The 14,939-nt window shown below is 40.1% G+C and overlaps 1 protein-coding gene across 1 annotated transcript in view; it reads left to right on the top strand.

The window, feature by feature from the left end:
- The window catches only part of MOB3B (MOB kinase activator 3B), a 210,126-nt gene that overhangs the window by 72,815 nt on the left and 122,372 nt on the right, over positions 1-14,939 (top strand). The gene's annotated exons all lie outside the window — the stretch shown is intronic.

Here is a 14,939-nt window from a genome sequence, read left to right as displayed (position 1 = left end):
TGATTTTAGAATTCATTTGTTTAGGCCCCAGGCTCCAGTGCCTTGCACAGTGCCCTGGAACCTTGGTAGGCAGTCAGGGAATACTTGTGGAATGAGTGAATAAATGCTGGTGCTATTGAAAAGTATTATTTAAAAGCTCTGAGATGGTTGGGGGACAAAGAAAGGATTTGAAAACCACAGTTGAAATTACCTCTAGTTGGGGTGCGTATGTCCCCATGTGGTATACGGAAAGTTGAGGTGTGGGATTTATGGAAGTAATTAAGTTTATGCTGGAAAAAAGTGTATAAATTGATTGGGGCAGTATGTACATCTTGAAATATTCAGCACACAAACCAGTTTGCTTGGAATCCTTGTGTTGCCTTGCCTCGTCCAGGTCACTCATGTTCTTTCTCACTGTCTTTTTTAACAGGAAGGAGCCGGGGTGGGGGTAGGGGGGTAGTCTGTGGTAGTGCAGGCTCCCTTGGTTCACTGGCATAGGAGGAAGAGGGCAGCTTTTAAAAACTCCCCTAATGAAATACTAGGTACCTCAGCGGGGTGGAATTTCTTAGGTTTGTATGCTTTTGCACTTTCATAGACTGTCAGAAGCTTCTTTTGGAGCTGGAAGGAATTTTTCTTTTTCAAGAAGCATTATAAGCAACTGCCAGTGCTCTGTGCGGAGCATATGATAGCAATAAGGATAAATAAATGTGGGCAAAACTACCTCCTCTTCATCCTTCCCCTTCTGTTTCTACTCCTGGGTGCTTTGAAATCTGGGCTCTTCTGCTCTGTCTGGCAGCTGTGGTTAGCACACAGAGGGGCTGACCAGAAATAACGTCACAGAGCCATGGAGTGTTGCTTGAGAGAAAGGAAGCTTCTGGCAGTCTGATTGGAAAACAAGACATCATAGATGGTTTTAGACTTGGCTTAGAGGAAATCGGTGAATGCCTCCATATCCCTCAGAGGAATTCACTTTGCTTTCTTTTCCTAGACATTTCCTTAGATATTCAGAATGCCTAAGGAACAAGCTCACCTGATCATGATCCTTTGTTTTAGCTCTTCCCAATCTATGTCCCGTAGTATATGTGTCTTCTAAGAGATTTTAATGTGTATCGTGAATTCTTTCCCCCGTGGTCAAATAAGTTTGGGACATGCTGAGTGAAATAAAGTTAAATTGATTTCTTTACTGCAGGACCTTTATTATACTCATGTGCATTATGAATCTCCAAGAGAAGTAATCTTTAATATGTGGCGCTTCCTATTTGACCCTGGAATCTTTTTTTAATGGAATGCCATTAGCATCTTTTGGGAAATGCTAACCAAATGTTAGGATTTTCAAACTTTAGTTTGTACTAGAATTACTTGAGGCTTCTCTTCAAAATGTAAATTCCTGAGTCCTCCCCCATAATTACTAAATCAGAATCTCTCATGTGAGACCTAAGAATCTACACTTTTAACAAGCATCCCCAGTTTGAGAAAATTGATATAAGTGAATCACAAACTGGTCTTTGTGTATTTCTTCAGTCTTATTGTCTACCACTCCCCTGTTTATTATAACAATACAGAATGCTTTTCCTTCCCCCAGAATCAGTCTGTTTCTTATCTCTCTACTTTTATCCAAGTTATTCTCTCCTCTAGAAATCACCTCTCCTCCACCTTCTCTGTCTAGTGAATTCTCATGCACCCTTTGGGGTCCAGTGCAGATCTCATGTCCTCTGTGAAGGCGTTCACCCATTAGAATGTAAACTCCTTGAAGTTATGGAATATGCTTTATTCACATTAATATCCCAGCACTGAGTCCAGTTCGATGGGTGGATGGATGGATAGAAAAACAAACAAATAATCTTTATAAAACTCCAACATGGGAATGGCACTGGTGATTGAAGCAAAGTTAAACAAACATCTCTGATTCCCTTTGTCAGCGTTCCTGGGTATTTCCTGCATCTTGACTCCAAGTTTAATTTTTTCAGTTTGACTTTTCCAATGTGAAATGTTAGAGGTCAGTAAAAACCACCATCATCCACCATCACTATGAGAGTCTTCATCAGTGTCCTATTCACCTCTGTTGGCCCTCAGACATTCTGTTTGCTGTGTTTTGAAAGAACCTATCTGTAGGAGCCACTTTCTCTGTTACAATTCATTTTCTCCTCTTCTTCCTCCCCCTGATTCCAGCCTACTTTTCTTCTTTTTGATCTTTGTGCTGTCATGAGTCATTATCATAGAAAAGATCAAGATGTCTGTCAGGATGAATTAAAAAGGATTCTCAGCAAACAGACCCTGGATGGATGAGAAATGGGGAGTTCTGCTTAAAATTACAGCTTTGAATCCTAGGCCTATTTCTGTGCTCCTTCCTGAGAATTGGGATGAGTTTAAACATCACCTCCTCCCTACTGTGACCCAAAGAAACAGAACTGGAAAATACTGAGAGATGTGAGGCCTTCATCCTTAGTTAGATATTAAACGACATACAGAGCTATTGATCTCTACCATTGAAACATGGAGGAAAGAAAAGCTCTCATCTGTTCCTAGATCCATGTTTAACTAGGAGACCTGTGCTATTTCTGAAGATGAGCTTTTTCAGATAGGAGAATACCAAACAGATGTGGCTCCCTTATAAGCCACAATCTCCTCCATTCTCCCTTGACCACCCCTGTCCTATTCCTATTGTTAAAAATTCAACAGATATCCCTGCTAAAGCCCCTAAAACAGCAGTATCCTCAGAAGCAAGGGCCACCTCCTCTCCAATGCTGTCTCTTTAACCCCCTTTAGAGATAACAAACAAGAAAAATAGAAAGCCACGGTATTTTTTCCCCTTTAACTCTATTGCAATGATTTTTATGTTCTAGCCCCCTGCTTCCCTATTTTTCTGTTATATAACAGGATTTCGTATCTTAGGTGTGACACTCAGAAAGAAATGAGTAGAAGACTTAGAGTTCCTCCAACTCATATGCTTTTAAAAAGCCTTTGGAAGGGGAGAATAAGAACATTTAAAAACAGTTACATGGTCTCACCTGCCTCTATGGTTTGAATAAATGGGTCATGAAAGGTAAGAACAGGGAAGTGAGAGATTGGAATTCACACTCAGTGAGCCAACTCTGTGCCACGCTGTGTACCTGCTACTGTTAGTCTTTATTAATTCTTACAATAACTCAATAAAATAGGTGTTAATATTTCTTTTTATATATATGAGGAAGCTAATGCTTAAATAAGCAAAGAGGCTTTCCCAATGTTGTACGTTAAGAAGTAATTTAGGAGTCAGGATTTGAGCTCTAGGTTGTCTGGCCCAAAATCTATGTCCTTATCATACACTACCCTTTAGAGCACATATCAGTATTTCACAGATTTTTCTAAACATGTTAAAGACTTCTCAATGGTTTTAGGGGGCTGCCTCGAATGGAGAAAATTTCAGAAAACCTGTTATTTGCTAGAACTTTAAAGGAAATTATTCCTTTTGTTTTGTTTTTAATCACCCTGAAATGCCTGAGGAGAGTATCCAGGCATTGTAACTGTTCCCGTATTTCATATTAAGTTTGGGCAGGGTATAACTTAGCCTCATGAAAACGCTTTTCTGGTCTAGGACTGTTATTGCCATTGGGTCATTCATTCTTTCAATAGGTGTTTGCTGAGCACCTGCTTGGGACCAAACCCTATGTTAGGCACCAAGAGAGAGCAAAGCAGACCGAGTCCCTGTCCTTGTGCATTTTATAGAATGTCTAGTTACTCTAAATTGCTCTGCACATTTTTCTAAAATGAGTAGTGTGTTCAGTGGTCAAGTACATTATGGAAATAGCTGCATTCCTTTGACATCTTTTCTCATGAGTATGTAGCTGAGTTTCATCTTCTCTTAAAATATTATGGCCAGGAGCATGAGAATATAAAAATTTCCATAGGAACAAGCATCTCAGACATGGGATGTGAGAGAGCTGAGTATATAATTAGCCTTTAAATTTAAATTTTTTCTTTTCTTTTTTTTTTCTCCCTCATGTTTTTTTTTTTTTTTTAATGTAAATCTGTATAGCACTGTAAGAAAGAATATGCATCAACAAAATATATTTACAGTGTGCTAGAACTAGCACTGGGCTTGCAGGTGGAGAGTCAGGTTTAATTAACTAGCTCTGCCACTTACAAGTTACTGTGTGGTATTGGTACGCATGTAATCACTGAGTTCCCATTTCTCTGTCTGTAAATTGAAGATTATAATTCTGATTTCACAGGGATGTTGTGAAGATTAAATGAGGCAGTATAAGTGAAAACACCCAGCCCAGAGCCACAGAGGAGGTGCCGAGAAACAAATGTGTGTTAGTTGCTCCTCTCTCTGCACACATTTCTATCATGGAGACATCACTAAACAATTCTGAACTGTATTCTAAGAATAATAAAAGACTCAACAAGATTTTCTTTTAAATTAGCAGTCTTCATTGCTGAGTCACTCTACGGCATAAATCCTTAGGTTAATGTCTCTTGAAGGCTTTGGGAATTTTCGGTGTTTCCCTAGGAACTGGACCAATTCCTGGCTTCAGGAATGAGCAACTATCCCTTCAGAGAGGCAGCCACAAAGAAGGGTCTTCTCAATTGGTTTTCAGGAGACTGGGTACTAAATCTGACCACGTCCAGTGCCAAACCAGCTAACCTCAGATGAGGGTGGTTATGGGTTAGCCAGAGAAATGGGGAGATAACTTGCTCATCACAGAAAGGAAGAAGCCGCCCATTAAAATCAGTGCTGGATGAATTACTGGATTTGATTCCTCAAGAAGATGGGAAAAAGGTTCTCAGGCTGCTCAGTGCAAGGAATGGAGCCCCACAAAGTAGTCCTGGGAACTGGCCAGTTTTTCTAAGGCTCTGGATACACAATTCACCATTAGCATCTGGTAATCTGTTTGGATCCCTAAGAATTTACTAGTTTGGAGGGCATAATAACAAAGCCACTATTTTCTGAACACATATTACCCTAAACACTTGACATGCATTATGTCATTTAATCTGCAAAACAACTCAATATGGCAGGTAGTTTAATTTCCATTTTACAGATGAGAAAAGTGAGCATGAAAAAGATTAAGTAACTTGTCCAGAATCACACAGGCAGAGCCCAGATTCAAACGCAAAGTGCCTAACTCCAAAGCCCATGCGCTCATTAATTCCAATTCCCTGCCTGTGAAGTTCTTACCCCAGAATCAACATCACCCTTGGTCTACCCCATATGTGGCATCAGATGTTACCTCCACTGTAGCAGATTCTTAAGACAAAACCAATAGGCATAGGGAGGGACTTGAAAAGAGCCAGACTGTGGCATCTGGTAGCGATAGGCTGGGTTCTTACCAGTAGAATGCTAAGGTTCTGCTCCTTTTAAGAACTTGCCTCCTATAAATTCTGGTGCTTTGCAAGGTTGTTCAGTTGTCTATTCATGGAAAACGTGCAGAGACAGCTGAACACCACCGTCACACACACACTTCCACTGACCCTGGAAAAGTGTTGCTCTATTAGGGATGGGCACATCCCTTGCTCTGACCTTATTAACCCAATGCTGCAGTGACTTGGTGGCTGAGTTAATGGGGACAGTGTTAAATAACCACTCCACTCAGCAAATTCCAAGAGGAGCCTCTGAAAAAATGGTGAGGGGTAACTCCATGTGCTAAGAAGTAGAGAGGAAGGGGGCTGGAGATAGGAAACCCAGATGGCAAAGAGACTGCCCTGTACATTAAGGCTAATTGCCTGCTGTCCCGACCTGCACCAAGATCACCATTACCTGTGCTATGTAATTTTAATGGGCTGTATCTCAGGTGACAGGTTGCTATATGCCAGCACCAGCTGGGAAGGGAAATGGGATATATGATATTCGGTGGAAACCGGAGATTAAAAACAAGGGCCATGTGCAGGGATGGGGAGGGAGGGTCTCTGCTGCTTTTACTTGGTTGGTCAGTTGTAGCCCTAGTGTCCTTGGTTAACAAAGGCTGCATGGTGGACGTCAGTGTGGCATTGAGGGGCAGTCTAGTTCAGTGCTGAGCTTTAAAGGACATGAAAATGTACCTGGAAGTGCATCTAGACATAGGAAAATGACTTACCCCAAATGCCTCCCCAGGTAAGCAGAGTATGGGGTTGAAGGAACAGTTGTATAAACCACTTGCAGTGAGGGTGAAAGTCCCAAGAGCCATACTGGAACTATTACTGAGGTCCCACTGATTGCAAAGAGAGCACAGGTATTTGTTTAGCTGAGCAGCACATATTAGCAGGGCCCTGATACTAGAGGCCTTCTCTCTCTGTCCTGCCCCACCAGTGCTCTGCCTCCCCTCTTAAAAGAGCGTGCATAGAATTTAAATAATGTCATTTTGATTAGCATACCTTAACCTCCAAGTGTGGAGAGCAATTCCCAAGCTTTTCCCTCAAAATAACTTTGTAGGGCTGAGGATGTGTGTATTTTGTAAAAGCCTCTGCAGATAGGAACTTTCTGGTTTTTATCTTCAAAAATCATGCTGATGTCCTGTTCTAATTGATAACCTATCCATGTTTTCCTTCACACATCATGTTTTTCCCTTAAGTCTTCTTTGAGTAAAATGGATGCTCTGGAAAGCCAAGCTAGCTTGGGAAGCAGGGGGAGATTGGAAGAAGCAGCAGTATCAGTCTCTGTCCAAACTGAGTTTGAATCCCCGTTGTCAAGTTTTACTATCAAAATTTACAACCTCTCTGAGTCTGGTTCCTCATCTAAAAATGAGTATAATAGTATATACTTCATGGAATTGTTGGGAGAATTAAATAATGTGCAACATGTAAAACACCTAGCACAGTGTTGGGATACGGAATAGCTGTGCTTTAAACATTAGTTCTCTCAATATCACACAGTCAGTGTCATAAAGTAGAATTATCAGGTGAATTGAGATGAGAAAGGAAAGGACCTAGGATGAAAATCTGTAATTTTTTTAAGCATTTGGCTGTGGAATTAAATCATCCATGTTCCCTTCACTTTTGCCATATCTTGTAGAACCAGTGTAAGAAAAGGTAAATGTTTGTGGGATGGGATTAATTTTGCTTAGCCTTGACAGCCAGAATCATGAAGTGGTCCATGAAGTGAAGCTCCTGAATTGAATTTCAGGAGATGTTTTACATGCATGGCATATGTGTCCTGCATAAAGCCAATTTCACCTTCTGATTTCTACTTTAGGATGCAGCACAGATACCGATCAAAAGTGGTGGGTTCAATGCCTGATGTGCACAAATGACCAATTCCTGAGATACCAAGTTTTCAAAGAGAGACAGAGTTTATTGCTAAACACAAAGCAGGAGATGTAACAGGCTATCAGCCTAAAAATCTGTCTCCCTGAACTGCAGTAATTCTGATAGTTTTGTAGTATCAAATGATGGGCAGGTTTTAGATAATGAACACAATGACTCTAGAAGACAAGGTTAAAGATGACCTAATTATTGAGCATGTGCAGACTGATTACATGCTTAGTCACAGAATGCATGTAAGAAAATGATGACTTTAATATGATGGGTGCAGTTTTTATTATTATGAGGTATAAGTCACTTATAGTTTAAAGTTTAAGCTACTGCACATGTCAGGCGGGTGGATTTTGGTTAGATCGAGCTCTTCTATCAAGATAGCTTTAGAATTGGGGTGGGTTAGTTCTGAGTTGTCTCAAGGCCCTTTATTAATAAACTTTAGGGGTTATTCTTTAGTGATCATAAGACTCTAAAGTTGAAAAACAGGATAAGGGGGTGTAAGTGAGGGTCAGCCACAAGATTTTTACAATCACAAGATAAAGGCTATAGAGTTTTACAATCATTATCAAAGATCAAGGCAGCTGGATTACAGTTCAGAAATTTCAGGTATTCCCTCTGGCTATTCTAACATACTAGAAAGTAAAAAGAAATAGCTATATAATTATTCAGTCATCATAATCATTTCTTAAATCCTAATTTCTCTGTTATAGCACCCATCTTAACACCCCGCGCAGAGTAGACCTGGTAAATTTATTGCTGCTTTGCCAGAGTAAATTGATCAAGTGAGGCCATATAGTCATACTGCATAACAGATATATTCCTGAAAATTATAAGGCAATTGAATTTTTTGTCACTCCACTAATATTTTCATTTTTCAGAGCTTCAATATTTAAAGAAAATTTGGCAAAGAACCCTTTTATTATATGAATACCTCCTTAGTGATGTGTCTAACTGATTCTTTGTTCATGTCTTTGGAAGTTAAAATGTTTGTCTTCATACTGAGACAAACTGGAATGCTAGCTCTCTCTCTCTCTCTCTCTGGAAAAGGAAAAATCATTCTTCAAAAGAAGCAGTAAGATTTTGATATTTCTACATCTTCCAGCCCCAGTCACCCAGGTTGGAAGCAGTGATGATTTAGAGGAGAAGCTCCAGCCAATAGTAGGATGTTTGTTTTCTTGGCCATCCCCTGTGTCATATCCTTGAGCAATCTGCTGTTGATGGCAGGTCTTACCTGGCTTTTGGTTCAGCTGAAGCGAGGGAGCCCTAATGCCTAGTCTGGTAACGTGATGGAACCTCATTCAACATCTGGGAAACCACTCGGAATTACTTGGGGATGACTTCCTTCAACATAAGCCCAACTAGAGAATCCTGCCATGGCCATCAGGGGCAAAGAGAGAAGAAAATTGTTGAATACTGAGGATTTATCTGTTATGGCTTCAGATAAATCATTCATATTTGAGTATCCCAAAGCAGGAGAGAACAACCTGCCACTGAGGGTATCTGTTTTTCCAAGTTTTGGAGGTCATATGTAAGCAAATATGTCAAAATGCCCCCAGGAAACTATCAGTGGGCAGTAGTTGTCAATACACATGGGATGGCTGCTGGCTTTATTTATTTTATTTTATCTGTTTTCCAGTTACAGTACAGAGGTTAAGGGCTCATCTTCAGTCCAGATTCAAATCTTCCTCTCTTTATGGGCTATGTGACCTTGTCAAGCCCTGAGTCTCTCAGCCTGTTTCCTCCTCTGGAAAGGGGGTTGAAAATCATTTGTAGGGTTATAAGAATTAAGTGAGATAATGTGCATAAATTTCTTAGTGCGTTCCCACCAGAGAGTTAAGTGCTGAATAGATTTTCATTTTATTTCCTTTCCATGGTGACATAAAAGGGAAGATCTCTACTTTATTGTAGTTTGTAGTTGTTGATGACATTGGAGAACGAAGCCTGCGGTATTCTCTGAACATTTCTTTTCCAACTGGAGTAAAAATTGAGAAAAGCTATTGTTCATGTCACAATTGCAGAAGTTATCTCTGAAAAATATTTTTTCACAACCATTAGGCTATCAGGACTTTAATAATCAGAACTTTGATACTAGCTGAAAGAAACAGATTCCATGTTTTATGTAAGGTAGTAATTCCAAAGTTTAAAATAGTAGTAATAATTATATTAACTAACATTGATTACATACTCTGGGCCAAGCAATATGTATAAAGGTCCTTTATATATATTTTTCTTCTAATTCTCACAGCAGTGCTGTTCGACCGTTATCATCTCTTATTATTTTCAAATGAGGAAACTGAGTTAAGTTTCTTTCCTAAAGCCACTCTTTAGTAAGTGTTTTAGCCAGGCTTAGAATCCAGACTTGCCCAACTACAAAGTTTATAATATTTTCATTCAGCTGCATTCAGTGAAATTATAAACTTTCCCTCTCTCCAAAAACATAACTTAAGAAGATGAAAATACTGTTTATAACCCCTGTTTTCTGGAAATGTCAAAGATTAAGTTGGGTTAAAGCATTTTTTTTCAAGTTGTAAATTTTAGGCCCACTTTTTCATATATGTATCTATTTAAAGCACAATTGTACTTGTGAAGATACCTTTATGATTATCTTGAAAAATTCACTGACTTCCCTCTCAATCACTAAGCCTCATTTATAATTGACATGTGAAGAGGTAAACTGAAGAAAATTGATTTGGGCTGTTTTATGTTTCTTTCTTATTCTTTTCCCCTGGATGATGGGAGGTAAGCAGAAGCAGGGGTTCTTAGTAAAGAGCCAGTGTTACAGAGGCTGTGGAATATCTGTAGTGGGCTGCTCTTAGAATATTATGTCATTCTTATATAGGGCTCAGTGAGAAAAATGCTGGTGTAGCTAAAGCAATAAGGGGCCCCATCCCTTGCACCTAGTAGGCACTTGGTAAATGTTGGTTGAGTTAATACAAATTAAGATTGCATTGAGGGTTTCACAGTGTTCCTTGTGGTAAATGGTGACTTTACGGTAGTTTCAGGTGCGTTTGTGATAGCACTTTCTAAGCCAAATAGAAAGGGCCCTTCTTAGGGTCCCAATGATGAGTAGGATGTATGCTGTGGAATTTACCCAGCAATACTGATGGCTTTTCGCCTCAGTCTTCATAGTCACACAGTCTCCCTTACCAGATTTTGTGAGACCTCTGAAAGAAAGACGCTAGTAGGAGTCTTAAAGAATCAACCCTCTGATTTCCTTATCATTATGGTCACACCAACCTGCACAGCTAGTTCAGACTACATACTTAATTGGCAGTACTTGATGTGTACATATGTGCTGGTTTGTATATTTATGTCCCCCAGAAAAAGCCATATTCTTTAATGCAGTCTTGTAGGGGCAGATGTATTAGTGTGGATTGGGTTGGAACCTATTGGTTCAGTGTCCATGGAGATGTGACCCACCCAACTGTAGGTGATAACTCTGATTGGATAATTTCCATGGAGGTGTGGCCCCACCCATTCAGCATGGGCCTTGTTTAGTTTACTGGAGTTTTATATAAGCTCAGACAGAAAGAGCTTATAGCTAGCTGGAGCTGAGAAAGACATGTTGAAGACAGCTGTTGGAAGCTGATGCAGACATTTTGGAGAACGCCATTTTGAAACGCAGCCTGGGATCAAGCAGATGCCAGCCACGTGCCTTCCCAGCTAACAGAGGTTTATGGACACCATCGGCCATCCTTCAATGAAGGCACCCTGTTGCCTTGGACACTTTAGCCTTAAGACTGTTACTGTGTAACCAAATAACCCCCCTTTTAAAAGCCAATCTATTTCTGGTGTTTTGCAGTCCAGCAGCATTAGCAAACCAGAACAACATAGGAAAGGGTTAAAATTTGAATGGAATTGCTGTGATATAATTACCATGCTATATAATAGTGGCAGACCACCACCTGTTATTCACAATGTGAATTTTATGCAACGAGCATTCAAATTCATGTTAGCTTTCTGTCTGAATCAGCGAGAACAGAGTTTCTTGTCACTATCAACTGACACTTCTCCTTATAGAATGCCAAATATCAGCCAAAACCTAAGCAACATTGTAAAGTAGCTATTATGGAAAGGAAATGGAGTAATTTTGAAAGTCTTTACTCTTTTGGATTATTTGTGTCTCTGCTCTTTCGATCAGTATAGATAACTAAATTTAGCATTCACTGAGCCCCATGACAAGGCACCCTGTGATGGAGACGACCATCAGCCAGCGTTAGATGTGGCCACACTGCTTCAACCTGCAAGTGGGTGGGCCTGAGTCACCCTCTGTGGAAAGATTAGTTCCTGAATGAGGTTTATAAAACATCTTATGCCAAATGAAAAATGTCTCATTACTGGTGTCAGAGGCACATCTGACATTTGCCTTTATAAACAGGTTATGTCATATCTAGCTTTGATTTTGTGTAGTTGCTGTAATAATGATGTGGACCATTTACCATTTTTAGAGTGTTTACAATATGAGTAGGTGCTTTACATAGCTCATTTACTTTTCACTACAACCATTTTAAAAAGGTGTTTTGTGCCCATTTTCTAAATGCAGAAACTGAGGCTCAGAAAGGTTAACAGGTCACACAGGCGACACAGTTTATAAAGGCCTGTAGCATGTCTTTCTGACTCTGTTGTGTTCTTTTACCACCCCAGGACATCTGTGATAAATGCATTCTAGGCACAAGCATGCATGCCTTTGCCTAAATACAGAAACATGAATATATAGTCAAAGACTGGGTGAGAGAGAGGGAAAAAAGAAAGGACAATTTGAAGAAGCAAAAAACTTTAGCTACTCTATGACACTAAAGCATGAGGCCCTTGCAGAGGAAGCATTACCTGGACAAAATAAGATATTGCAAGTCATGGCTTTGTTACTTTCCCATTGTGCCTTGAATAACTGGGTCTAGACTCATAGTCTGCTGAATAGGAAACTAGGAAGACTGATGCCAGTGAGACAAACCTACCATTTATAAGGTGAGAGAGATGGTTCAATAATTTCTGTGGGTGTATCTTTTAAAGACAAAATCTCACTGATTAGGAAGAAGAGTTAAAAATTTAAAAAAAGAATATGAGGGTTTGCCAACTAGATAGTTCCCTGTGGTTTCACATTTAACAAATGAGCAGACCAATAGAAGTCAGAGTATGCAACTTTTAACTTTCAGTCCAGTCTCTTTCTTACTCTGTCTGTCTGCCTTTCCTTTTTACTCTTAGGTCTGTTAAACCTGTTTCCTTTTCTGTGACACCAGGGGAATTGGCCATATGGTTGCAGTAAAGTTTTAAAAAAGGATAATACAGAAGGCTTAGTATGTAGAAAAATGCTCAATAAATATCAGCTAATAATATTACCAATGATATTGCCAATACCGTCTTTTTGCAAAGTACTTGCAGTGTTTTTATCCCGTATTTAAGCTGTGCATGCCAATAAATCATTGAGGTCCTCAGAAATAAGGACCCTGGCGGCCCTAAGGCTCTTCCAGCAGGCAGGGTCAGGGACAGGTTTTTGAATTCCCGATGAGGTGGGCTTTACAGCTGTGGCTCCTCCCTCTCCTCCAGAATAGTTGATACTTTGGGGCCCATGAAGTTTTTTTTTTTAGCCCTAAAACGTGTTCACTCTTAAAATAGCCATGAAATCTGGCTTCCCTTATCAGGCTATGCTGACTCACAGTTCTGATTGGACTCAGTGTTATTTCAGGTGCCGCAGGTGTACATTCCATTTCCTGCAGCTCCTTGTCCTCCCTGCAGTGCTATCCAGCAGCTGGCTTTTGAAAAAGCTCTGTTTGGCACTCTGTCTGTTCATAAGAAATACTATCAAAAGTGGGGCTGAGTTTTTCAGATAAAGTATTACAGCCTTTTCCAGAACATTGGAAAAAGTGAAACTGTCATAGGGAACTTTTAAAATACCCAATGATCTATATGGGATAGGTTTCTTAGAACAGCTATGTTTCAGAACTAAGTTCAGGTTTATTAATCCAACAACGATTTATTAAGCATCTACTGTATTCCAAGTAGTGTATTAGGCAGTGAGATGCAATTCTGTTCTGCCTGGTCTTTGTGCCAGTCATCTGGGGCCTCCTCCACACCCCTGAGAGCCTTCTGTTCCCACAGTGGGAGAATTTAATGCAGTGCGTAAGCTCAGACCCACCAGAGCCTGAAACCTTCTTTCCAGGTTTTAGCGACAGGATGGACACCCCTAGTATTATTTATTGGGTCAATCCTCTGTCCCAAATTCCAAGAGCAGGTATTAGATTCCTACCTAGGGCCCTACCTGATGCTTCAGTCGTTTAAACTCTGGTGCCCTTCCTTGTTGCCAAGTTTCCCCCATATTGGAGATACCGCGGGCATCCAGACCCATGACGGGGTCCCCACTACCTGAGGCCAGCCCTTTCATGCTGACCGTTGGCCATTCCCTAGTTCCTCTGCCAGTCCCCTGTCTTCTTGCCTCAGCTCTTTGCCCATCAGTTAGGGCTTGCTCAACCACCTCCTACGGAGATCACCCCAAGCACCTGCATAATCCTTATGGTTTTATCCTGAAACTCCTCCCACTGAGGGGAACCACCCACCACCAACTCAGAAGCAGTTCTGAAGCCAGCCACAACCTCCATCTGGGCAAAACGCTTTTAGTAGGGAGCAAATGAGAGCTCCCAGACCCCGGCAGGATCAGCTCTGAATCAAGTTACCTGTGAGCTGCTAATGCCCTGAATTTACCACTCAGGCTTTTTCTAGGGTTAATACTCGGCTTCTTTGTCCAAGCAAAAGACATAGTATAAGGTAGAGTAAGTATGGTGCTGACCTTCCTTTAAAGAATTCTCAGTACCCTTGGCTCTTTATACAGTTACTGTTACTGCTGTCTGTGAACCTGGCTTCTAGAAGGTAAACTTGTTTATATCACAATGTTTTAATCGTGCTGCAACTAAATAAGAGAAGGAAAAATGCATCCTGGCATATTGCAGTTGGTGGCCTTATTGAGAGTTCACTATTCATCTTGAATGGCAGGCCTTTCCTGAATTTGAAAAATAGCAGCATGGCTTCTGTAATTCCGTAGCTTCTAGATGTCTTTCTGTTTTCAATAGGATTTAGCAAAGTTATCACATGCTTTAAAAAAAGACTCTGGACGAAAAACACTCCAATACCTTTTTTTAAAATTATACTCTAAAAAACTGAATCCCTCTTCCTTCTTGGGGGTAAACATTTTTAAATATAAGACATGCAGATGTGTCCCTAAGTATGGCTCTCACGTCTACTATATAGTTCACTGCTCATAAATAATGAGCTTGACAAAGGTACTGTGCATCAGTGACTTTCAATTGGAGGGACTGTGATGACAGTATAAAGCACTTCATAGCGGTTGAAGGGAGATGTTTATCAGAAATGACCCTGCTCTGTGTGTGTGCGCATGTGTGTGTAAGTGTATTTAATGTCCATCAAATGGATCATCAATGTTTAGTAAATAGATTATATATCTATTTATAAACAAATTTGATAACAGAAGCTGTGTTATCAAAAAGTCAGTGAATGCTTTTATAATTATCTAATAATCCCAAATGAAGTTAGATTTTTGAACATGAAAATGATATTACTTTTTCCTATTGGAGTCTTTGATATCCTAAGACATCTTAATGCCAAAAGGGGCACAGCTCTTTAGCTTATTCTTCACGTAACAGATAGACATTTTAAACAAAAACACACATAAATCAGATCATGTTAATTGCCTGCTTTAAAAAAAAATTACCCAATAGCTTCCCACTGCGAATAGAATG

The sequence above is a fragment of the Choloepus didactylus genome, chromosome 10, assembly GCF_015220235.1.
Source record: "Choloepus didactylus isolate mChoDid1 chromosome 10, mChoDid1.pri, whole genome shotgun sequence".
NCBI lineage: Eukaryota > Metazoa > Chordata > Mammalia > Pilosa > Megalonychidae > Choloepus > Choloepus didactylus.
Note: the sequence above shows the minus strand (reverse complement) of the source record. Positions and strands in the feature narration are given on the sequence as shown.